This window comes from Acomys minous (assembly GCF_964271855.1).
Source record: "Acomys minous genome assembly, chromosome: 11".
Classification (NCBI taxonomy): domain Eukaryota; kingdom Metazoa; phylum Chordata; class Mammalia; order Rodentia; family Muridae; genus Acomys; species Acomys minous.
This window is the reverse complement of record NC_140492.1, coordinates 76,997,731-77,024,042: the sequence shown is the minus strand read 5'-3', so window position 1 is coordinate 77,024,042 and position 26,312 is coordinate 76,997,731. Positions and strand designations below refer to the sequence as shown.

Below are 26,312 nucleotides of genomic sequence, written 5' to 3'. Positions count from 1 at the left end.
AAAGAAATACACAGAAAAGGTGGAAAAGGGCAGAGATGTCATTTTCTACTTAAAGCTGGAAAGTGGAGGATAAATGTGCTGCTCTGACAATGGGACAGAAGCTAAGCTGTCAGAAGCTGAACAGTTCATCTCTGACCACCCACTGTATGTTCTCCTCAGGAGCTTAGCTAGGGCTGGCACCTGATCTCCTCACTCAGGGACCCCTTCCCCTGTGTCAAACCTGGAATCTAAGCCTTCAGTTCTTTCTTGAGTGTCACTTCCACCTGCTCTTACGCAGGTACCTGAAAAAATAGTCTAAAGAAGTACTTTTTATCAAACATACAAAATTTTAAAAATTAAGCCAACAATTGGGGGGCGAGTGTGTTTCCATGCAAACTGCTGTGTCTATCCTTGAGGCGATGGCAGCAGTGATAGGACAGACACCCTCTCATCCTCGTACATGCACTGCTTTGAAGCCCCTCCCCTTTCCCCTTCTGGCCCTGTGGCACTGCAGGGAGGATCAGAGTCCTGCTTCATGTAAACCCATCAGAGCAGCCCCAGGCTTGGAGGCCTTGTGACCGCTGTGAGGTGGCTATGCCCAAGTACACAGCCACTTCTTTCTCAGGGAGCTGCCCCACACAAGCAGATGCTGGGAAACGCAGGAGCAGGTGGCAGACTCAGGAACAGACCTCCTCCTCTTCCCAACCCTCAGGTGGCCACTGCACCAGGGGAGGAGTGGGCAAGACAGAGAGAATCAGGTCCAAGATGTTGCAGGACCACTGCATCACCAGGGCTGAACTGGCTTTCCTCAGTACTTCCTGTCATATTTTCCTTTAGGTCACAATAGACAGTTTTCTCTCCACAACGATGTTCAGATTCAAGAGGTATTTGTATTAAGATAGGTTAGCTACTAAAGCTTTCAGGGTTAGTTTATCAAGTACCCCTTGAAGGCAGGGCTTTCTGTTTTCTGTTATCACATAAAACAGGGGATACAGCAAACGCTCACCTTTCAGTGAACAGCTAACAATTTCCTTTGTACACTAAAGATCTGAATTTGGCCACTTATTTTTCCCTTTGAAATAAACCTCCCAATTTCACCATAAATGTATGTGTGCATGTGTATGTATATATATATACATTATATATATATAATGTTAGCATATACTTTTTAATTAATACAACAAATACAACAACAGCTGAGTAATCTACAGAGTGTTTTCTTTTTATTCAGGCAGGGTCTCTCTGCAGTACGACTGGCCTTGAACTTATAACCCTCCTGCTTCTCTCTCCTGAGTGCTGCATACACGTGGCCAGGTTTTTAACACTGCCTTGGGCTGTTCTTAAAACTAAAACATCGGGGAGTTCCAAGATGACAGCGAGCAGCATGCACCTTGCTTAGACGCCAGAGAAACCAAGGCAGAAAATTGGACTTATTTCATAAGCAGGAACACCAAGTTCCCCACCCAACTACAGGGGGAGAAACCATAGTGCACCAGGAACAAACTAGGGACAACCTTGTGCAACCCCAAACACGGGGGAAAAGCGCAGACCCCCCGAGGAGCAGAGCATCTGCAGCGACAGCAGCAGCAGCGGCAGCCCACAGCTAAAGCAGAGCGACAGGATAGCAGTGGTGGCTGTGGCGCCAACAACACTAGCAGGGCTTGCTGAGGTAGGCCACTCGCAGTGGTGATTGGCGGGGCGGGGATTGGTGAGCTCAGCAGCGGGAAGTGGCAAGCAACAGGGGCTGCAAGGGACTGTGTGCAGTGACCATGGGTGACAGAGAATGGACCAGTGCCTTGTTTCAGTGGAGAGTGGCAACCAGCAGGGAGAAAGGGGAGGTCAGACTGCTGAATGGATCAGTGCTCCAAAGTGGAGTAGCCTGTTTATAGAGCAAAAGATTAACAAAACAAAAGTCACACAGCATCTGACATCTAAATCACAGATTCATTGTGTGGTGAATCCCTTAGAGGAGACAAACAGCCAGAGGAGCCCTATAAAACCACAGAATCTAGGTGGTAGAGCTCAAACAAATAAAGACACAGAAGGCAGAGTCTGAGAACCCAGTATAGAAAACAGCTCCTTATCAAAGGTACTCACCCCCAAGACCACCAGCTTGGAAAGCCCAAGCCTCCTAAGCAGATGCCTAAAGGAAAGAATAAGAGGTCTAATAACAGAAATCAAGACATTTTGGCTCCACCAGAAAGCCCAGAAACCAACAGATATCCTACTATGGCAGAGTCATAGGAAGATGACCTCAAAACCATGCTTATACAGCTTTTTTGAGAACTATAAAGAGGAAATGAATAGAGCCTTCCAGGAATTCCAGGATAGCACAAACAAGTGAATAGAAGCCATCTGGGAGAAACAAGATACCACAAGCATACAGGTGAAGGATTTAAATAAAACAATTCAAGACACGAAAACAGAGTCAGACAATATTAAAATATCACAAATCGAGAAAAAAGGTGAAATGGAACAATTAAAAAAGGAAGCAGGAATCCAACAGACAAGTGTAACTAACAGAATCCAACACATGGAAGAGAGAATCTCAGGTGCTGAAGATACAATAGAAGTAATGGATACTTCTCTCAAAGAAAACCTTAAAACAGAAAAATAAGGGACACAAAGCATCCAAGAAATTAAAGACACCATGAGAAGGCGTAACCTCAGAATTATAGGAGTTGATGAAAAGGAAGATGCAAAGTTCCAAGGTTCAGGGAATGTTTTAAAGAAAATTTTACATGAAAACTTCCCCAATCTACAGAAGGAGATACCCTTGAACATACAAGAGGCCTACAGAACACCAAATACACTAGACCAGAAAAGAAATTCATCCCGGCACATAATAATCAAAACACTAAACCTGCAGTATAAAGAAAAGATACTAAAGGCTGCAAGAGAGAAAGGCAAAATAACATATAATGGTAGATCCATCAGAATTACACCTGACTTTTCAACAGAGACTATGAAGCCAGAAGAGCCTGGTCTGAGATTATGCAGACTCTAAGAGACCACAGATGCAAACCTAGGCTACTATATCCAGCAAAACTTTCAATCAACATAGATGGGGAAGTCAAGATATTCCATGACAAAACCAAATTTAAACAGTATCTAAACACCAACCCTGCTCTACAGAAAATAGTAGAAGGAAAACATCATCACAACGATAGCAGTCACACCCAAGAAAATGCATCATACTGATAAGTGCACACCAGCAAAACCAAAACAGACATGCCACACATAATCACCACTAACTCCACAATAAAAGAATCCAATAACCATTGGTGAATACTATCTGTCAATATCAGTGGTCTTAACTCCCCAGTAAAAAGGCACAGGCTAAAAAAATGGATGCAAAAACAAGACCCTTCAATATGTTGCATTCAAGGAACACATCTCATCAACAAAGACAGACATTACCTGAGAATAAAAGACTGGAAAAATTTTTGTCAAGCAAATGGTCTCAGGAAGCAAAGCAGGAGTAGCCATTTTAATATCCGACAAAATAGACTTTCACATAAAAGTGATCAAGAAAGATTGAGAAGGACACTTTGTCCTAATCACAGGAAAAATCCACCAAGAGGACATCACCATCCTAAATATCTATGCCCCAAATATTAGGGCACCTGCATTTGTAAAAGGAATACTTTTAAAGTTTAAATCACTCATTGATCCCAACACAAAATAGTGGGAGACCTCAACACACCACTATCACCAATGGACAGATCCTCAAGGAAGAAATTAAGCAGAGAAATAATCATGCTAACAGAGGTCATGAATCAAATGGACCTAACTGACATTCACAGAGCTTTCTACCCAAATAGAAAAGAACATACTTTCTTCTCTGCACCACATGGAACCTTTTCCAAAATAGACCATATAATTGATCACAAAACAAGCCTCAATAGGTACAAAAAATTCAAATAATCCCTTGCATCCTTTCAGACCACCATGCCCTAAAGCTGAGCATCAACAACAATAGAAATAACAAAAAGCCTATGAACACATGGAAATTGAACAATCTTCTACTCAGTGACAACTGGGTTAGGGATGAAATACAGAAAGAAATCAAGACTTCCTAGAGTTTAATGAAAATGAAAGCACAACATATCCAAACCTTTGGGACACAATGAAAGCAGTGCTAAGAGGAAAATTCATAGCACTAGGTGCCTTCACAAAGAAACTGGAGACATCGCATATAAGCAACTTAATGGAACACTTGAAAACTCTAGAAAAAAAGAAGCAGACACACCCAAGAGGAGTAGATGGCTGGAAATATCAAACTCAGGGCTGAAATCAATAAGTTAGAAATGAAGAAAACAATTCAGAGAATCAATGAAACGAAGAGCTGGTTCTTTGAGAAAATCAACAAAATGGACAAACCCTTAGCCAAACTCACTAAAAAGGAAAGGGAGAGTACACAAATTAACAAAATTAGAAATGAGAAGGGAGAAATAACAACAGATACTGAGGAAATCCAAAGAATCCTTAGGTCTTACTTCAAAAGCCTATACGCCACAAAATATGAAAATCTAAAGGATATGGACAATTTCCTTGATAAATTCCCCTTTCCAAAGTTGAATCAAGATCAGGCAAACAAATTAAACAGTCACATATCCACTAAGGAAATAGAAGAAGTCATCAAAAGTCTCCCAACCAAAAGCCCTGGGCCAGATGGATTCTACCAAACCTTCAAAGAAGAACTAATTCCAATACTCCTCAAACTATTCCACAAAATAGAAACAGAAGGAACTCTTCCAAACTCATTCTATGAAGCTACAATCACCTTAGTACCTAAACCACACAAAGACCCAACAAAGAAAGAGAATTTTAGACCAATCTCCCTTATGAACATAGATGCAAAAATACTCAATAAAATTCTTGCAAACCGATACAAGATCACATTAAAAAGCTCATCCATCAGGACCAAGTAGGTTTCATACCAGGCATGCAGGGGTGGTTCAATATAAGGAAATCCATTAATGTAATTAATCATATAAACAAATTGAAGGAAAAGAATCACACGATCGTCTCTTTAGACGTGGAAAAAGCATTCAACAAAATCCAACACCTTTTCATGCTAAAAGTCTTAGAGAGATCAGGTATACAAGGCACATATCTAAACATAGTAAAGGCTATATACAGAAAACCTATTGCCAACATCAAGCTAAATGGCAAGAAACTTAAGTCAATCCCACTGAATTCAGGGACACGACAAGGCTGCCCACTCTCTCCATTGCTCTTTAATGTAGTACTCGAAATCCTAGCTAGAGCAATAAGACAGCTAAAGGAAATCAAGGGGATACACGTAGGAAAGGAAGAAGTTAAAGTTTCCCTTTTTGCAGATGGTATGATAATATATATCAGCGATCTCCAGAAGTCAACCAAAGAACTCCTACAGCTGATAAACAGCTTCAGCAAAGTGGCAGGATACAAAATTAACATGAAAAAGTCAGTAGCCCTCCTGTATACAGAGGACAAAAAGGCAGAGAAAGAAATTAGGGAAACCACTCCCTTCACAATAGCCTCAAACAACATAAAATATCTGGGAGTAAATCTAACCAAGCAAGACCTATATGAAAAAAACTTCAAGTCTCTACAGAAAGAAATTGAAGAGGATATTAGAAAATGGACAGATCTCCCATGCTCATGGATTGGGAGAATAAACATAGTAAAACTGGCCATACTACCAAAAGCAATCTACAGATGTAATGCAATCCCTATCAAAATACCAATGCAATATTTTACAGAACTAGAAAGATCCCTCAACTTCATATAGAAAAACAAAAAACCCAGGATAGCTAAATCAATCCTATACAATAAAGATCTACTGGCGAAATCTCCATCCCTGATCTCAAGCTGTATTATAGAGCAACAGTAATAAAAACAGCATGGTACTGGTACAGAAATAGGCCAATCGACCAACGGAATCAAATTGCGGACCCAGATATACACCCACACACATATGGCCATTTGATTTTTGACAAAGAAGCCAAAACGATACAATGGGGGAAAAGGGCGTTTTCAACAAATGGTGCTGGTCCAATTACATGTAAAAAATGCAAATAGATGCATATTTATCACCCTGTACAAAACTAAAGTCCAAGTGCATCAAAGACCTCAACATAAAGCCAGACACACTAAATCTGTTAGAAGAAAAAGTGGATAAAACCCTAGAACTCATTGGCACAGGAGACAAATTTCTGAATAGAACACCAACAGCTCAGGCTCTAAGATCAACAATTAATAAATGGGACCTTATGAGGCTGAGAAGTTTCTGCAAGGCAAACGACACTGTTAGCAGAACAAAGCAAAAGCCCACAGATTGGGAAAAAAATTTTACCAACCCTACATCTGACAAAGGGCTGATATCTAAAGTATATAAAGAACTCAAGAAAGTAAACACTACCAAACCAAACAACCCAATTAAAAAATGGGGTTCAGATCTAAGCAGAGAATTCTCAAAAGAGGAATGTCGAATGAGAAACACTTAAAGAAATGTTCAACATCCCTACTCATCAGGGAAATACAAATCAAAATGATCTTGAGATTCCATCTTACATTTACCAATTAGGTGTATCAATAACACAAGTGACGACACATGCTGGAGAAGATGTGGCAAAAGGGGAAATCTTCTCCACTGCTGGTGGGAGTGCAAACTTGTTCAACCACTCTGGAAAGGAATGTGGCGCTTTCTCAGAAAATTGGGAATAGCTCTACCCCAAGACCCAGCTATACCACTCCTGGGCATATATCCGAAAGACGCCCCACCATGCAACAAAAACATTTGTGCAACTATGTTCATAGCAGCCTTATTCATAATAGCCAGGACCTGGAAACAACCGAGATGCCCCTCAATTGAAGAATGGATAAAAAAAACTGTGGTACATCTACACAATGGAATACTATTCAGCTATTAAGAACAAGGAAATCTTGAGTTTTGCTGGCAAATGGATGGAGTTAAAAATGATCATCCTAAGCGAGATAACCCAGACCCAAAAAGACACGCATGGTATATACTCACTCATATGTGGATTTTAAACCAACACCGACATCCTAGGAGAGACTCCACCCAGCAGGACATAGGGACATTTACAGAGACTTAAAGCTGGACAATGGACAGAGTCTTGAGTGTGTAGAGTGGCCCAGTCAGGCCACACAGGAAGAGGTCATATATAGTACAGGGGATATTAGATAAACTAAGATCAGATGGTAGGGGAGGAAAGCTCCCCTATCTAAGGACTAGGGGAAGGAGGGAAAGGGGTTGAGAGAGGGGATGGGATCGGGGGTAGATGAGGGAGGGGGTGGGATCAGGAGGGGAAGAGAGAGGGGTCCACAATTGAGATGTAAAGAACTCAAACTACAGAACAAGCAGGTAATTTATATTCCTAATCACACTACATGGGAATAGGTCTGAGACTGGCAGAGGTATAAATGTATAGGCATAGAGAGGCCTCATGTGGACCACAGAAACTCTGTGAATTACTATTAGAGGCCTTTACTAGTAAGGAAAGAAGGAAGATTTGTAAATGCTTTATGTCGACCCATACACTTTAATTGTTCCGGGCGTCCCGCAAACCTCATACAATTATAATGTTAGAACTGGATAATACTTGTAAGAGATTGTGTTTTCAGAACAAAATAACCAGCTGGATCAGACTTGAGAGGAATCAATCCCCCCCAGCACAATGGCACTGATATCCTGCATCCTCCTAGATCCAGCCCTGGATGATTCTGTTCCTTTTACTCATCAGAGTTGGACAGCTTCCTGAACAATATTGTAGAAAACTTCTGATCCAATTAGGACCACCATTGCAATCTCCTACTAAGCCTGGAATCTCTCAACATTTAAAAACTGAATCACAAATGAAATCACTATATTGCTTAAGCATTCTCTCCAATTTTGGGGGGCCCACTCCAAAGTATTATGTGCCCCAATTGAACCTGAAGAAACCTTAAGAGAACGATGCTCCATTCCCTCAAAGGGGGTGGGGGGCACGGTTGTATAGGTTGCGGTATGTTTGCCTGTTCTAATTGGGAGGTGGTCATAAGTCAATATTGGTCTTATACAGAGAAAAAATTAGGGGAAACACAGGAATGTCTCTCTTTGCCTTTATCTTGCATACATAGGCAAGGAGATGGGAGCTGAAAGGAAAGAGAGATTTAGGGACATAAAGGGAGGATAGAACAAAAGCTAGATGATTGAACCTACTCCTTAACTCAAGGCCTTAATTGTTACTTATAGTGAAGGGTATGTTTAAGTCCTTGCGATAGAGTTCAATATATTGATACAAAACATGGGGATGTCAAATAATTGGCAGATTTTAACACAAGAATATATATCCTAAGTCTAACAGATAGATATGACTATATCGATATATGAGGTAAAATAGTTGAATAAGGTCTTCAAAAGCCTCAGAGACACACAGAATATAGCATTTAAAGTTGTTCTCACAATCCTAAACTTCTTTGACAACAAGACAAGTTAACTCCTGACAACAACCAGCCAACCTCAAAGATGATGATGAGCATCAAAGAGCCTTCTTATGGACATGGCTTCAAAGGTGGCAAAATAACAACTGGGCAAATTGTCCTCGTTCCACCACTAACAGAATCTGCCTAAAAATGGGCAATTTAGATGCAGGCAGAGTAGACGGCTGCACTCTGCCAAGTCAGGGTAAGCAAGTCCTCTATAGTTCCTGCCCTGGGAACAAGTCTGGCAGAAATATAGGCCAGAAAGCTGAAGATGAGGCTCCAACATTATACAGTGTATTGGGGGACTGGTCAGGAGGTAAACTGTCGTAAGTAAATTTGTACATTTTGGAAACTGCTAACCCACACTGCTGGTTCACTCAGGAATTTAAGTTTTATTCCTTCTCAAGTCTCTGAGGGGCATTGAAGACAAGATCATATAGTTCTTTTTCTGTTTTTGGTTTTGGTTTTGGTTTTTCGAGACAGGGTTTCTCTGTGTAGCCTTGGCCATCCTGGACTCACTTTGTAAACCAGGCTGGCCTCGAACTCACAGCGATCCGCCTGCCTCTGCCTCCTGAGGGCTGGGATTAAAGGCGTGCGCCACCATGCCCGGCTTGATAATAGAGTTCTTTAACCAAGTTTAGCTGGTTGGGGGACAAGATCATTTTAGATCAAGATAAAGAAGTTAGGCTATTAGAGTTGAGATAAAATAGATATTGAATCTCATTCGGAGATCTAGACTCAACAAGACAGGAAAAACACTTACTTCAAAGGAGACAGATGCAGATGGCCAAGTCACTATGAATGTAACATATATAGTACTCAGTATTCTCATGATTGTCACATGTTTCTCCCTGCTGTATGTAGTTTGTTTTACACATGTGTGATAAAATAAAAGTATATATATATAGAAAAAAACCCTAAAACATTAAAAAAAAACCTTCTAAGTACAGACTTCACACTAAGCATGTTCTCTGCAATTAACTCCATCACAGCAGTGGTGGAGTTCTGAAACCAGAATATATTGTAGAACTTACTCCAAGAAATATATTTCTGGAAGAGTCAAATCCAGCTGAGAATACTAATGCTGTGTATGGCTTGTTCCTGTCACACATGATCCTGCAGGCAAACCTAGAGGTGGTGCTCTGTGTGATCTGGGCATCATAGATCTGACTGCCAAAAATGGTGTTGATGACCATGAAGTTGATAGGGCTCTCTGTTGATCTGCCCACTTGAAGAAACCAAACACTCTCATGACTCATATGAAAACCATCAGGCTCTGTGTTGTACTCACAGGAACAGGGACTTGGGACACTGTCAGCTTCCTTATCTTTGTTTAACTGACTTCATGCTCTTCCTTGTTTATCTAAGAGAGAAGTTACAGGGAATAAGGATCAGATCCTTTCTAAAATCTAGTTCATTTTATCAATGGACCAAGACCTAATGGGACTGATATGACCCCTCCCCCACTACACACGTGTGTGCATATGTGCATGCATGCATGCATGCGTGCATGCGTGTATGCACACACAGACCCACAAGCATGTATAAGCCAGAAGACAGTCTTAGATATCATCTTCAGGGATGCCATTCACCTGCTATGAGAAGTCTTTCTTTGTCTGTAGTTGACCAGTTAGGCTGGGCAAGCTGTTCAGCCAAGCTGTAGTGAGCCCCATTTCCACCTCTCCAGTGCTGAAGTTACAAGCACACATCACCACCCTTCGTTTGGGTTCTGGGGCTTAAACTTAGGTCCTCAGGTTTGTGAGCTCCTCTCAGCCTGAGGTGGGTGTGTACAAATGCACAACACTACAGGTATAATGCTGTACAGTAGATTCCTAGATCTTAGTCATTTTGTTTAAGTGCAACTTTAGCAAGAAAGCTCAATTTTCTATTCTGGGAGAATGAATGATATTAGATTTTCTCTCTTGGATCAAGTTGGAAATACTACTTTTACAGCAAACTCCTCTTTGTTTTCTATTTTCAGAGGAAGCAAACTTTTAAAGAAACAAAGGGACTCTGCTTGCTAAACTCCCTAAGTCAGTCAGTCCATGAACAAACAAAGTGCTTACCCTGGAGGACAGAGGGAAAACACTGGCTGCCATTGCTCAGTGAACATGAGAACATGGGATGTGGGGCTTACCCAAGTCAGCCCAAAGCTCGGAGTGTACGTGGAGGGAATATTTAAAAGACTGCTCTTAGCACTTCATGTCTAGATTAAAATGAAACCTCTCTGGAGAGGGCTAAAGTTGCCACCAATGTTATTGTTGCTTCCTTTCCTTGGTAAGATTTCAAAGCTGCCAGGAGATCATATTTCACTACATATTAGAGTCCTAACAGAGCCTTTCCTGTTCAGTAGATTCCACTGAAACAGGTCTTGCCTTCCCCTGTTAACTAGAAGCATGTTTGCTTATGTGTAGGGACATCCTCAGGGTGTGATATTAAACACGTATGTACTGATGCTCCCTATCTGTCTGCCTGAAGGCAGCAACAGACATGGCCTCCAGTCGAAACCATTTACATGAAGGCGAAGAATGCCTCACTGAGTACACCCAAATGTCCTCGCCTGAAAACAGGATTCAAGAGCTGCCCGTGGGATGAACATATAGGCCCTGACATGTATGCACATAAGGACATGAAAATCAACTTCCATGGTGTTTTTATTTTGATCATGAATTCTATCTGAAAAGATAAATGATGTAAAATATATGATTTTTTTAAATCCAAAGGAATAAAGTAAAAAGAAGAGCTGCTCCATCCTTTAGCTCCACATGCTTCCCAGCAGGTCATGAATTTCCTTTGTAAACTTCTCCTCTATGTCCCCATGCACAGAGTACCCATACCAAGCCAACAAGCATTACTTCTTTCTTGTTTATTTAATGGCCTTTAATTCCTTGATCCAGTGAAATGTGCCTGGGATAAACGAAGTTACTAGTTTCACTGGAACCCATCAAACCAAGCAGATGTATATTGCTTAGCTATATGCATTTCAGGCTTAGAAAACATGTAACTTGCTTAAAAATGCAACATAAAAATCTAAAGGAGAGATAGCATAAAGCCATACAACATAAGCCATATTTATAAAGCTGGGCAGACTCCCCTCTGCTGGATTAGTTTTCAAGATGTGTAGCGCCCACGCTGCATATACCCCGATGTATCGAGCGAGGGACAACGAGTTGAAGAATCACTGCAGACAGCAGGTCATCCATTCTAAGAGAATGCTGTTTAATAAGGAGGGCCAAGGACTTTTATACAGTACAGAGGCAGGTAGAAAAATACAAGACTATGTAGATGGGAAGTCCCCAGGACAAGAGGAACCATGTAACCAATGTAACCAGGGTGCAAAACAGGAACTTGTGGTCAGCTCAGCAAGGCACAATGTTCACAACAGGAAGCTGCCAGGACAGAATAACAATTACATACCAGCCAGGGCATAGCCCCAGGGGGCCCAAGCCTAACAGTTACCAACAGGTACTACCTTCATATAAATTAAATGAGCTCCTGTCTTAGGTTGCCAGGACATTAGTCATCTGCCTTACCCATCCTTGGTACAGCTTCTCAAAACACAGTCGCCCTATCTTAGGTTGGCAGGGGCCTCCATCATTGGATACTCATTTATCAAGGCTAAACCAAATTTTGGGCAGTGGGATTATCCAATGCCAGGGATACAAGGACCTGTTCGGTCTAGAACTGTTGAATGGCCTGTTGTTTTTTCATGTAGAAGCATTGGTCACCTTAGCTGGGGTAATGCAAGCATGATAATACATAGGATAACAAGGAAGGATATGAACATCCCACAAATTATCAATTTGTTCTTGCAACAAGGCTGTCTGCTGATTAAGATTCTGAACAGTCAATTGAATCATGAAGTCCAATGAATTTTGAGTAGATAGGGCACTGGCCACCTCCTCAAAAAGTTTGTCCAAAGTCTAAATTCTGGGGGATGACAATTCTAGTAGCTGTTGCAGCAGTGGCAGCTAAAGCGATGGCTCCGATAATGGCGGCAGTGATGTCAAAGTCTCTCTTTTCTTGAAAGAGGATCAAACTGATCTCTTCTGTATGCTTCACTGGAAATGGAACTACTCCAGGCACTCGTACTCGTGATGTTCCTGCCTCTGCTTCCTTCAGCAAATCCTACCGGTGTGCACCACCACAACTGGCGTCACGATCGGGGGACTTTTCACTGGTGTCCATGCTGCCTCCTGAAGGCTGATGGGCAGATGGATGAGAGACAGGATGCACACAGCACCCAGGAACCCAAATGGGTACCTCATTGTCCTGTGGGAAAACACAAGCAGAGCCTCAGGCCCATACCAAAAGAGGATCCAGACCCTTTCATACACCAGTGGACAGATCCTTCCACTTCACCATTCTTTTATGTCTTGTAGAAGGTCTCCAATGTTTATCTGCAGCAGGAGCATCAATAGTTTAAAAATTTAAAATATATAGTATATAGGCTAATTGTGGATGCGGGGTAGTTTTTCCGCTGTATTCACCCTTCTTTATCTTATATAAATAAGCTTTAAGTATACGGTGTGCCCATTCTATAATCGCTTGGCCCTGCGGATTATGGGGAATGCCAGTCTTATGTAAAATATCGTAGGAAGAGAGAAAGGATGCAAGCCCTGCACTAGTATAGGCTGGTCCATTATCAGTTTTTAATTGTTTGGGAGTCCCCATGTATGAGAAGGCCAGCAATAAATGCCTTGACAGCCTTAATTTTTTTCTCCTGAATGGGCAGATGAGAAAAGGAGTCCAGAATATGTATCAATGGAAACATGTGCAAACTGCAATTTACCAAAACTAGGAACATGAGTAACATCCATTTGCCAAATGTGATTAGGCATGAGTCCCTTAGGATTGACTTTAGAATGTAAAATAGGAAGGAATTCAGCACATGATGATCAATCCTTTACTATTTGGATGGCTTGATTTCTAGATACTGCAGTATGGTGTCACAAGGATTGAGCATTAAGATGAAACTTGGCATAAAGTTGGGGAGCTTGATCCATAACGGTCGTTTGAAAACAAAGCATGGGCGTTTGAGTTAACTGGTCTGCCTTGTGATTTCCTTCAGCTAAGGGACCAGGTAAGGAAGAGTGAGTTTACAAATGCCCAATGAAGATGGGCGAGATTCGACACCAAATAAGCCCTTGTAATTCCAACAGCAAGGATTGTAGGGCTAAAATTTGAGTTACATACTTACTATCAGAAAAAATATTAAGTGGCTGGTCAGGAAAGAGTTGTAAAGCTAATATAACTGTCTATAATTTAGCTAATTGTGCAGACCAAGTGGGTACAGTTACGGACTTGCTTACAGACTCTTATACTATGACGGCAATACTTTTAGAGGTTTCATCAGTATACACCACTCTGGCCTTAGGAATAGGTTGTTGTTTAATTATTTTAGGAAAAGTCACAGGATGTTACTTTAAAAAGTCACTCAACTTATTAGGAGGATAGTGATTATCAAATTGACTAGAAACAGAGGACAAAAATATGGTCCAGTCATCATTATTGTTTTGTAACTCTAATAATTGTGCTTCAGAAAGTAGTGTAATAATATGATCTGGGTTTTTACTGAAGGTTTGCATACTAATTTTACAAGCTTTGAAAAGAAGCAACACCATAGCCTGTGGATATGACAGAACCATTTTTGCAGGCAACACTTTTGACTGAACCCATAAGATGGACCCAGTTTGCCAAAACAGCCCAGTGGAGGCATGGGTTGTACAAAAGATTAGTCACTGTAATGTTTGTTTCTAATCTACATAATTAACATGTGCTTAGGTCAATGCCTCTTGCAGTATCTGCTTACATGCACGTCCCTCAGGTGTTAATATTTGGGCAGAGGAGGGATCTGGATTACCCTGCAGGATATCAAAAAGAGGCTTCAACTGACCAGAGGAGATTCCTAGGCTAGGTCAGATACAATTGATGTCTCCTACGAGCTTTTGAAAATCATTTAAGGTTCTCAAAGAATCTAAATGCAAGGCAATCTTTTGTGGCTTGATGCCATTTTGAAGAAGTTGATGGCCTAAATATTGATAGGGGTGTTGTTGTTGAATTTTCTCTGGGGCTATCTGTAATTTGGCTTGTTTTAATACTCCTTGTAAGGCTGCTAAGGCATCCGAGGCTTCAGATTCCAGTTGGGCCGCTATCAAGATATCATCTATGTAATGAATGAGATATATTTTGGGATACAGCTTTCTAACTGGTTTGATGGCAGCAGAAACATACATTTGACACATGTTGGGACTATTGGCCATACCCTGAGGGAAGACTACCCATTGGTACCTCTTATAAGGCTCCTTAAAGTTTCCATATGGGACACTAAAAGCAAACCTATGAGAATCCTTAGGATGCAAAGGGCTGGTAAAAAAGCAATCCTTGAGGTCAGTCACTAGCATATGCCAGTCCTTTGGAATGGCAACTGGAAGAGGCAATCCGGGTTGAGTACCCCCATTACTATCATGGAGAGATCGACTGCATGGAGGTCTTGCAACAGCCTCCACTTACCAGACTTCTTTTTAATAACAAAAATAGGAGTATTCCAAGGTGACATAGAAGGTATTATATGGCCAGCAGCTAGTTGTTCTTGAACTACAGCATTAGCATCCTCCAGCTTTTCTTTAGAAAGGGGCCATTGTTCTACCCAAACAGGGTCATCTTTTCTCCATGTTATAGGAGGCTGCGTTACAATGGCTCCTGTGGAAAATTTCCTAACCCTGTTCTATCATAGGGACAACGAGTCTCTTGAGCTAAATCAGTTATGGGTTGAGCATTACCCTGAAGATGCTTTCCCAGGCTTTGGCCAGGGCGGTATCCCTGTTGCTGTAACATCTTTTGTACAGAGGGTGTAATTAAAACAGCTCCCATTCCCTCCAGAATATCTCTTCCCCATAAATTAACTGGAACATGATGTAAAACATAGGGCTGAAAAACTTCTATATGCCCTTCAGGATCTCTCCAAGTTAAGAGCTGTATGCTCCGAAGGGGACCAGGATCCATCCCAATACCCTGCAGATGAGTATCACTTTGTTGCAATGACTAAACCTTAAGCCAAAAATTATGTGAAATTACAGAGGTATCAGCTCCAGTATCCAAAAGTCCTTTAAACTCTTTGCCATTGGTTGTGAGTGTCATGGTGGGGCAACTATTCATGGCAGCTACCCAAAAGGCTTCAGATTCTGTGGAACCAAACCATTGTCCTTCTCTTGTGTCTTTTAAGAAGGGGTGGAAGTTTTAAACTGAGGCAACAGGACAAGTTGAGCCACTTGGGAACCCTGAGGTATAACAAGGATACCCTTAGTGGTTTCCATCATTATTTTTATTTCTCCCATCGTATCTGGATTAAGGACTCCTGGTATGACCTTGAGGCCTCTCATTAGAACATTACTGCAACCCAGCAGTAAGCCAATTGTTCCTGTGGGTAGGGGGCCTTTGACCCTTGTACCTATGGCTTGGAGACCCATCGGTGGAGTCAGTATGGCTCTGGAGGAGGTACAGAGGTCCAGTCCTGCACTTGCTGCTGTACCTCTGATGAAGTCTCTGATAGAAAGGGGTTTCTTTGTGGGATAAAATGTGCATGTCTCTGTGCGGGTGTCTGCAAGGCTCCATACACCCACTGTGTTGGGGCCTGGAGCAGACCCTGAGACCCGTTTCCCTGTAAAGGTCTACCTTGCTTGTCCATTTTAGAGTGGCACTCATTTGCCCAGTGATGTCCATGATTTACATCGAGGGCACAAGCCAGGTTTGCCTGGCCCTGTGGGAGGCACTCTAGTGTCTTAACAGCCTTGGGTACATTCCTGCTTGAAATGCTCTTCTTGTTGTCATTGGAAACAGGTCTTAGGCCTAGCTCCACTGGAATATGCTTTCCCTTCTACAGTGGAAGCAAGGACTTGTCTCATGATATGTGTGGAGTTAATGTCCCGGGCAAATTTTTAAATAATCACCAACACTCTTGCTTTTATGTGGTCACAAGGCATCTTGACAGTATTTGTTAGCATTTTCAAGGGCCAATTGCTTGATAATAGGCATGGTTCCTTCTACATCCCCAAATATCTGACCAGCTAACTGCATAAGGCGATCTACAAATTCCTGAAATGGTTCAGAGGGCCCCTTGAATTACCTTGGACAATTGTTCTCCTGCCCCATTGTTAGGTAAATATTTCCATGCCCGGTGGGCACAAGTAGCAATTTGAGCATACACACCTGGGTCATAATGAATTTGAGCTTTCAAAGCGGCGTATTGCCCCATGCCTGCAAGCATATCTACATTCCTTTGAGAAAAGCGGGCTGCAGCATTCTGAGTGGCAGTTTGTATGCATTGCTCCTGATAATTGCTGCACCAAAGCAGGTAGTTGCTACTGGCAGAGACGGCCCAACACATTTGTTGCCAATCACTGGGTGTCAGGTATTGAGTATTAAGAGATTCAAAAATTGCTACAGTAAAAGGGGCATGAGGGCTATAAGCCATAACTGCATCTTTCAATTGTTTTATGTCCTTAAATTGAGGAGCCTCATGCTGTCTTTGAGCCTGTCCTGGATTATTGGGGTTAGGCACTTTTATCACAGGAAAAATAACTCCTTTTGGAGGTGCAGAGGCCTCAGGCAAAGAGAATTGACTCTGAAAATCAGGATTATAGGGTGGGGGTCAATCCTTGTCTCTTTTACTATCTGTCCCACCCTCTATAGTCACTTTGTGTAAAGGCTGTTTCAAAGTCTTGATATCTGCTCTTAATAAACTTTCCTCACCCTCGGACTCCAAGGAGAAAGTGTCCATTGTATCTAAGCCTGTGACTTCAGAAATTCCTGTTCTTATACCTCATTTAAAGTTTCATTCAAGGCCCCTAACTGTTCTTTTATTTTTTCATTGGTACTATGTAGGGCATCTTGAACGAGGCGCCATAAAGAAAAGGTAGGTATAGGGACCTTTTCTGAGCCCTCCCTCTGTAACATCTGTTGTAAATCACTTTTTACCTGTCCAAGTCTTGTAAGTTTAATCTCCCCGATACCAGAAACCAGGGGCTGCTCTGTTCTATATTTTTAATAAATTCATTAGCTGTCTTATGTTTAATCCTGTTGCCCTGTTCCTTTAATAACTTAGTTAATTGGCCCACCATGATGGCAGCGGATGTAGTGGCATCCATTTTCCAATACACCCGTATCTTACCTTCCTTGGGTGCTGGCCAACTTCCTGGGGCAACCTGTCTGTATCCTCCCTTCTTTCTTGATCTTGGTGAAACCACCATTTGTAGCACCCGCACTGCAAATGCCCCGACATATCGAGCGAGGGACAACGGGTTGAAGAATCACTCCAGACAGTGGATCATCCATTCTAAGAGAATGCTGTTTAATGAGGAGGGGCCAAGGACTTTTATAGAGTATAGAGGCAGGTGGAAAAATACAAGACAATGTAGATGGGAAGTCCCCAGGACAAGAGGAACCATGTAACCAATGTAACCAGGGTGCAAAACAGGAACTTGTGGTCAGCTCAGCAAGGCACAATGTTCACAACAGGAAGCTGCCAGGACAGAATAACAATTGCATACTGGCCAGGGCATGGCCCCAGCGGACCCAATCCTAACAGTTCCCAACAAAGATGGATGTGTTAACTTAGCTCTACTGACTAACAGCACTATGAAGTCTTTTTTGTGGTTATTAAGCTTGAGATTACTTATTAATAAATGTAAAAGTAAGTTGTATATGTGCACTGTTCAAAATAAAAATTTACAAAAGCATAGGATAAAAGCACCATCTCCTTTGCTTTTAAGGTGATAGTATTTTACATTTGTTATTTGAGACTTCATACATGTACACAATGTGTTTGGATCACACCTGCTCCCTGTCCCCTACTCCGAAGCCCTCTGGGTTCCTCCCCATATCCCCCTCCCAACTTCTTATTTCTTTTCCTTAACCCTGAGCCTATTGATTCCCATATGTGCACTGGCATAGGGCATATTCCACTTACCAGGGTCAGCAACCTCAAAGAAAACCGACTCTCCCCTCCCCAGCATCCGTCATCTCACCAGCTGTCAACAGCCTCTCTCCCACCCAGGCACGAATGACTGACCAGTCTGAGCTTGTGCAGATCTTGTGGAGGCAATTTCTACATTTCCTTTCTTTTCCTTTTTAAAAGCTTTTATTTTTTTTTTAAAGAAAGGTCACAAATACTGCAAATATTTAATGAATATAGAAACATAAAAAGGAGAATATATGGTTTCTTCAAACTCAGCATCATATCTCACCCTAAACTTTCATTCCAAAAGATGCTTAGGAGTGAGTGCAGTAACTGTGAGAAACCCTGTATGTTCCTGGTCACAACACAAAACCTGAAGCCTGGGTCCTAATGTCCATCAGTCTTAGAGAGAGGTGGGACTTCACACACTGTGGGTTTTAATTTCCATCAATCTTATAGAGAAGCGGGACTTCACACACTGTGGGTCCTAATGTCCAACAGTCTTAGAGAGAGGCGGGACTCCACAAACTGTGGGTCCTAATGTTTATCAGTATTAGAAGAGAGATGGGACTTCCACACACTGTGGGTCCTAATGTCCATTGGTATTAGAGAAGAGAGGCGGGATTTCACATACTTTCTAAAAGTGAGCACTCTTTTAAAATGTCACACACTGCTCTTAGAAGGCTAGGCAGGTGGTCTGCCACTGAGGTCCACTTCCAGCCCCACCCCTTCATGCCCACAAGCATTACTTCCCTCTAGAAGTGCCACACTGTGACTTTAAGTCACTGACTTCATGTCTCATGATTCAACTGAAATTGACTTTAAGATCTGAAATTTTATTTCAATTAAAACACCCTGCTAGGATCAATCACTGTGAGCCATGTGCTTATCTGCCTGGCCATACATGATTTATCACCTCACTCCCCTTCACATCTAACCTCTGGAGCGCTAGTAAGATTCTCTCCTTTAAGACACAAGCCTCCTACCGTTTTCACCAGCAAAGAAATTTCAGACACCTTCTGACTGAAACCCCAGTTGGTGTGGGAAACCTGCAGTCCATCTTTTCTTCTCTTGGATCAGTTCCACTTTCTCTTACAGGCAGTCATGTAGACAAGATGAGATACCTCTAAAGTTTGTTAGACAACTGAGTGGCACACAGGCCAAGATGCTTCTGAATTTATCTGCTATTCACAGGACACTGGCATTCAGAATAGCCACAGTGAGAACTTGAAAATTTATGTATAATGAGAGCACACTTGTGGAATGCCTGTGCAGCCCAGAAGACTGAGCTGAAGTGGTACAAAAAGTTTCTCTCGTTTCTTCCTTCCCTCCCACATTTATTTTCTGACTCTTTTGTTTCTATGGCATGGAAGTTCCTATCCAGGAGCCCTCTCTCAGCTTTGCTCTTGGTCATCTCCCTTGAATCTTCACTCACTCCTTGATTTTGGATCTTGTACCCATCCAAACACACACTGGAGCACCTTGAACTGTGGTTAAAGGCACAGGTTTGTTCTGGTTTCTGTTAAAGATTCAAGCCTGTCTCTGGTAACCTTTGGAAAATATACAAAAGTGAGTCTTTGAAAAGAACCCTTGGCTTAGATCATGTCAGCCATGTTGAGCTGCTATACAAGTTTCAAGGGCTGCTCTTGGAACCTTATACTGCCACCAAGCATCCTGATCCTAGCACAGCCCCTTGTGACTAGATGCTTACCTTAGGGAAGCTCTCCTGGCTGTCTGCAGCTACCAGCTCACCCACCAGTAGTACACCTTAGAAAACCACATCTATTTCCTTACTCATCTGATCAACTTCCCTACTCAGCTCAGGCCAGCTGGCTTCCTACCCCTCCCTTCTTTGGGGGCCAGTACACCTCTAATACAAGTCTGAACACATCTGCCCTTTCAGCCCCCCCGCCCCTTTCTCATAACCCCATCCAATCTCCTTCAGCTCTGATTCTTCTGGTAGGTACAAGTTCAGCCCACTCTATGGCTAAGTGAACATCTCTGGTATGATATGCTCTGAACAAAACTTTGACCCTCCAGCCCTTTTCTAGATGCTAATGGCTGCCATACAATTTGCTGAATCTAAATATCCCAGGGACCGCTGTACAGCCTTGCCACTGTAGCTCCCAAGCACAAATTAAGTCCTTCCATTTTTTCCTTTTTACTCCTGTTATTGTTACTCTGTACAGGGACTCTCTTTTGCTCATCTGGCTCAAATGAACATTTCTGATAGTCTGAGAAAGGCCCAACCACACATTTATTTTTGTTACTACTTTATAACTGTTAATTTTTCTACTGAGCGGTCTCTCAGCTCCTGAGATCATTGGAAATATGTGTTTTCCAAAAGTTGAGACCCAAAGGTTGAGAACCACTGATTTAGTTCTTTCTTCACAAGTAACAGCATCTCGCTCTTGTTGTTTATCTGCCCCGACTTCCTTCCTGCTAACCTTTGACCCTGTCTTGGAGCTCAAGAAACTTGCTATTTGACCTGGAATGTCTACTGATAGGTGGGTGTTCTATCTACCTCCTTGGTCTTGTATTAGTATATGCAATGTTGGGGATAGAAGAGGACTGTGCCTGTCAGGTAAGCTGAGTCACAGCCCTAGCTCTTTGCCCCTGTAACTGGCTGAGTATCTGATACACCAGACACTCTCTTTCATGTATATGTATATATACATGTGTATATATACATGTATACATACATACATGATATAGATGATGAAGGATTCTAATGGTAAGCCAACCCTGTAAGTGAGCTCGTGAGGACACACACACACACACACACACACACACACACACACACACACACACAAGGGGGGGCGTAAGACACTTCAAAAATGAGAGGGGGGTGGGGAGGTGGGAGAAGGAAAAGGGAAAGAAAGAGGGAGAGGGAGGACACTTTCCAAAAATAATAGTTTTAAATTCAGATATTACTAATGTTTTTTTAAAATTAAATTGATGCTGAGTGAGGCAATCTAAAACTATTGTAAATGGACTAAGTTAACGCAGCGTCCTGGCTGAATCACATGTCCTTGGTCCTTTGTCTCATCTGAGTGACACTGTAAGGCATCTGTTCTGACTCCCTCAGATTTTATGTTTTACTTTCTCTATTTTCTTTCCTCATTTACTCCAACCCTAGGAAGCAATTTCTAAGATCTTTCTAGCTTGTATTAGTTCAAACTCCACCATCCTTAAATCCCTTCCTTAACCCAGACCTAGCCCTGACTGTTCGCTCCGATACCCCACCATTGCACATGCAACACTGACATCAAGCTACTGACACCAAGCCAATGGGGATGGCTGGAAAACACAGCCTTCTATGCTGAGGCCCACTGTCATCTCTGACCTGGGTTTCAGTTGCTTTCCCCTTCAAAAACCTGCAGTTTTCAGATTCACAATCTAGCGGCTATAAAAAATAAATATTCTTCCGTAAAGAGTGTGTATGAGTGCTTGTTTGTGTGTTTGTGTACACTGAGGCCAGAAGTCAATGTCGGTGTTTTTTTCCGTCACATTCAGCACTATTTATCTTTAGATTTTCCCTTTTATTTACTTACTTTATTGTTGTGTGGTTGTGTATATGTGGGGCAGTGGTGTGGTGAGGGGCATGCATGTGGGCGGTCATGTAGAGGTCAGAAGGTAACTTGCCTGAATTGGTCCTCCTCAACCTTGTAGGTCCTGGGAATTAGACTTGGGTCATTAGGCTGGATGACTAATGCCTTTATCAATTGGGCTTCTTTGCTGATTCTTTTTATATTATTTTGGGAATCCCTTGTGATTTACTACTGTGACAAAATGAAGCACTCAGAAGTCAGCTGGGGGAAAATCCAACTACATCTGTAATTCATTCTGAGAAGGGAAAGGCACACACACACAAAAAGACTGCATTCATCATCAAAGGATGTTGCATGGCTGCAGAGAATTACTCAGGATTCTCCTTAAGAGAACACACTGTCTCACACTCAGCAGCATCTGCCTGTCTACTTCCTGTGGGAAAGCAAGCTGTTGATTTAAGGGTGGGACAGTATCAGTGACAACTGTCAGTCACAATTCTCTTCCCTATTGTTGAGGATGCTTCCAGCCCACTCGTAGTAAAAAGGCTTTGCAGAGGGAAGAGTACACATCTTCCAAGCTTTAAGAATCATTATAAAGTCCCATAACAGTATTGACAGGAAGTGCATGCTCATCATTGCCATAACAAAGAAGAGAGCTCTTAGGTGGCACTTGGAGAGTGGAGCTGCTGTTAATACTGTGTGCAAATAGCAGAAACCTTGCTTCTGAGTTTGAGATGTCATTTAAATAACTAAGTGTGTATTTATGGTTATGTCTGTTATTCATCTACAGTGCCCAGCTGTCTAGAACTGTTTAGCTTCACACAGTCCCCAAATCTGCACATCACCTGTCTACTCCTTCCTTCCCAAAGCTAGCTGCCTAGTCAATGTTTTATTTACCCTTTTAGAGACTTTCAGTGCACCGAGGAATTGTTTAAGTCATTCAATAATACCAATTTAACAATACAACACTTAATGTTAATACACCACTTAGTATTATTGTGTGTATTTAATACCATGATTTAATTATTTGACACTTCCTAGTAAGTAACCTTAACTGACCCCAATACTAACAGCAGGACTCACAAATGCCATTGCTATTTGCTCCTTCAGTCTGTTTTGATGAGTTCTTTCTGAGTCTGTATTCAGAGCTTTTCCTTGCTCAGCTCCATGGCCTTGCAGGATACCAGTGCACTATGCACCCCTGCACTGCTGCACTGTGCTCTGTGCACTGTGCACTGCTGCACTGCCACACTGTGCACTGTTGCACTGTACACTGCTGCATTGTGCATTGCTGCACTGCCATGGGCCCATACTCAAGTATTTCTTAAGCAATGCTTTGAGCAAGAACTTTGTACAATGTCACCGTTGTACATGTGTAAGGACATCCCTGGGATAAATCTGTGGGAGGAGGACAACTTTTCCTTAGAAAGATCAGAGCTCATTCAAAGCATGTGAACATCTCTGATTTCTCATAGCCATTTCCAAATTTCTATGCTGGGAAGTTGCATTAATTTATAATGTGTAGGAGATTTATCTGTCTTTCTCACATTTTTGACAAAAGTCTTTGGGTGTCTCTAATTTAGTAAGACAAAAGTAGTATTAAAATCATTTTCCTTTGAAGTACAGCATATTTTCTTATTTTAAAGAGCCATTTATTGCTCTTTTAAAATGAATATCTACTAAATTCTTTGGTGTATGTATGTATTTTTCTCAGTTATTTCTAGGAGTATCTTATATTTTGGGACATGCATTGTAAGTATTTCTCCCACTTGTCACTAGCCTTTCCCTTTATTATATTTTGGCTAAAAAGGAACTTACCTAAAATATAAAACTCATTCATAATATTCATAAAAACTTATTTTATGTTCTTTGGGGATGTTTCAGGATTAGGAAGTTTTAACTTGAGCACTTTATACATTAATTATTTAATTTAAAAATCTGACCATTTAGTCATTTAGAATTTCATAGTGTTAGTTTCTGAGGCAGTTTTCTTCCTCAGGCAGCTACTTACATCAATTTTTATCTTAATTTTTAATCTGATAGCTATAGAGACAAATATTTCTCCAAAATTTTGAGGATAGTTTAGATAAAGAAGGTAACTCTGATGTAGGTTGCCTCCTCTTAGCTGGAGCTGTTGAAGCTCACATGTGCTATGGAGCTTTCTGGTCTACCCACTCTACCTATGCTGAAGCGTACATTTACATTTTTTCACTAGAAAATGTAACTCTGAACCAAGGATTTTTGTGGTTAAGTCATGTTTCATAGTCCTTAATTATGTATGCATAAACTGGTGGCAGAGTCATTTGGCCAGTAGGTCTGCTGGTTTATGTCATTGTTGTTGCTATAGTGTTGTTCTGTGGAGACACGACTGTCTCACAGCGCTGTCCAGAGGCCACTTCCACACCAGGTGCTCAGTGCTGCTCTTCCAATTGGTAACTGTAAAGTGTACTGTGAAGTGAGCTCACCTGTATTTAATGATCTTAAGGTACAGTTACTGGCAGAGTTATGACTCTCTTTCTGACAGCTGTCCCTAGTCTGCTCTTGGTTGTTGTAAAGTCTGGGAAAATGGTCCGTGCAGGATGGAGTCAATCTTTGGCATCCGGATTTGCTGTCTTAAGCCCACACTTTACCTTTCACATTTCCAGCAGACATAAAGAAGCTACACTGTGAAAATCAAAACCTGCTGCTTTACTTGCTGACCAACCTCCCCAATCTAACGCATGAAATCACGGCTCACTCTGTCCACACTTCTCTCTTATACAGAAGTGCAGGCCTCACTTCTGCCTTTTATCTTTATGAGTCCACATTAAAACTTTCTGCTGTTTCTTAAGTCCTGAGTCTTGGGTGCATTTTCTAATTCTTTTCTTTTCAATTTCATTGATTCATGTTTTTTGCTTTCTTTCCTTCTGCTTTTGTTTGGTTTACTTCTAGGCTCTGTAACATGCCATTAACTCTTCCTACACTCATCTTATACTTTCTTAAGGTCATAGAAGTTTTTTGAGACAAAAGCAGTTAGTAGGATATCAATCTTTGTCTTCTTAAAATATAATTATAAAAGTGCTCACGCTTTGCATTTTCTAGAACATGGTAAGGCACTGACCACATAGCATGAGTATTTCTATACACTGCTGCAATTACCTGCGGAAGCCTCAATATATTTTTGTTTTCTTTGACTTACACTATTTACAAAATGTTTCTATTAGATTTGTTTTAAAAAGTCGTTGCCTTTACTTTTTTGTGTCTACTGTTAATATCTATTTTTATCGCATCAAGAGTGATAAAAAAAAAAGAGGCCATGAATTTGAAGGAGAGTAAGAATGGGTATGTGCAAGAGTTTGGAGGTGGAAAAGGGAAAAGAGAAATGCTGTTATTAGAACACAATCTCAAAAACAATCAAACAATCAAAAATATCTGAGGATATGGTTGTATTCTATTACCATTTTAGAATAGGTAATTTTTATAATTATCTCTATCTCTTTCCTCCTGGGGATGACAGAATGGTAGATGTTCTGGTCAAATGTCAAAGCATACAAGGAAGGGGAAATGGGACAGAAGTGTTAGAAAGAAGTGTTAACTGAAACATGTCTGTGTCTGTATCATGCACTCCACCACCACAGTCCAGTTCCTTGACAACGTGTAGGATATGCTGTGCTGCCCTTTGCAGATGATTGCCTAATCATGAGAAGAAAAAAAAATAAAAAGGAAAAACTCATTTAACTCTCATCATAGCAACTGGCCACACTTCTGTTACAGTTCTGGGTCACCTCTCTGCCAGGAAAACCCAGCATCTTCTCAGTGGTCATATCCTGTCTCCATTCTCTGCTGTAACATCCAGAGGAGCTAAAAGGGTTAACTTTGGGAAGCTTTATCACATACTCTATGAGGTGTAAAAAAATCAGTTATTTTATTTGCAACACTGGATTTCATTGTCAGAAAAATATATACATCCTTCCTACTACCAAACTTAAGTGACAGAACTTTAAGACTAACTATAGTGATTTTTAAAAAAAATTTAAAGCTTTCTTCATACAAGAGGTAGATTAATAAGAATTTGTCACATTGCTTCAGCTGCATTACAGTGATTGTAAGCACAGTAAAAGCTCACTGAAAACACAATTAGCACTATTGATATCCCCTTGCAACTCCTGTGGTGCTGCTGAATGAATGTGTTCCATACCTTGAGATTGTGAACCACAAATCAAATTTACTGATTTATTTGTAACTGTGAATCTGGGGCCAACCCATCAGATTGTACATGTTGGGGTTGTGCTCCAATTGTCAGCTGGCCTGACTTCCCATCTTGAAGCTGAGATTCTGGGGCTGATGGAACAGAACCTGACTTCACACCTTGA

General features: G+C 41.5%; 1 pseudogene across 1 annotated transcript in view; it reads right to left on the bottom strand.

The window, feature by feature from the left end:
• LOC311608068 (E3 ubiquitin-protein ligase pellino homolog 2-like) overlaps window positions 1–26,312 on the bottom strand; it is a 42,861-nt pseudogene that overhangs the window by 14,959 nt on the left and 1,590 nt on the right. The window contains exons 2-3 of the transcript in view: window positions 25,565–25,632; window positions 9,489–9,708 (exon numbers count right to left, since the gene is read on the bottom strand). The product of the transcript in view is annotated as an E3 ubiquitin-protein ligase pellino homolog 2-like (transcript). The remainder of the gene's footprint in view (window positions 1–9,488; window positions 9,709–25,564; window positions 25,633–26,312) is intronic.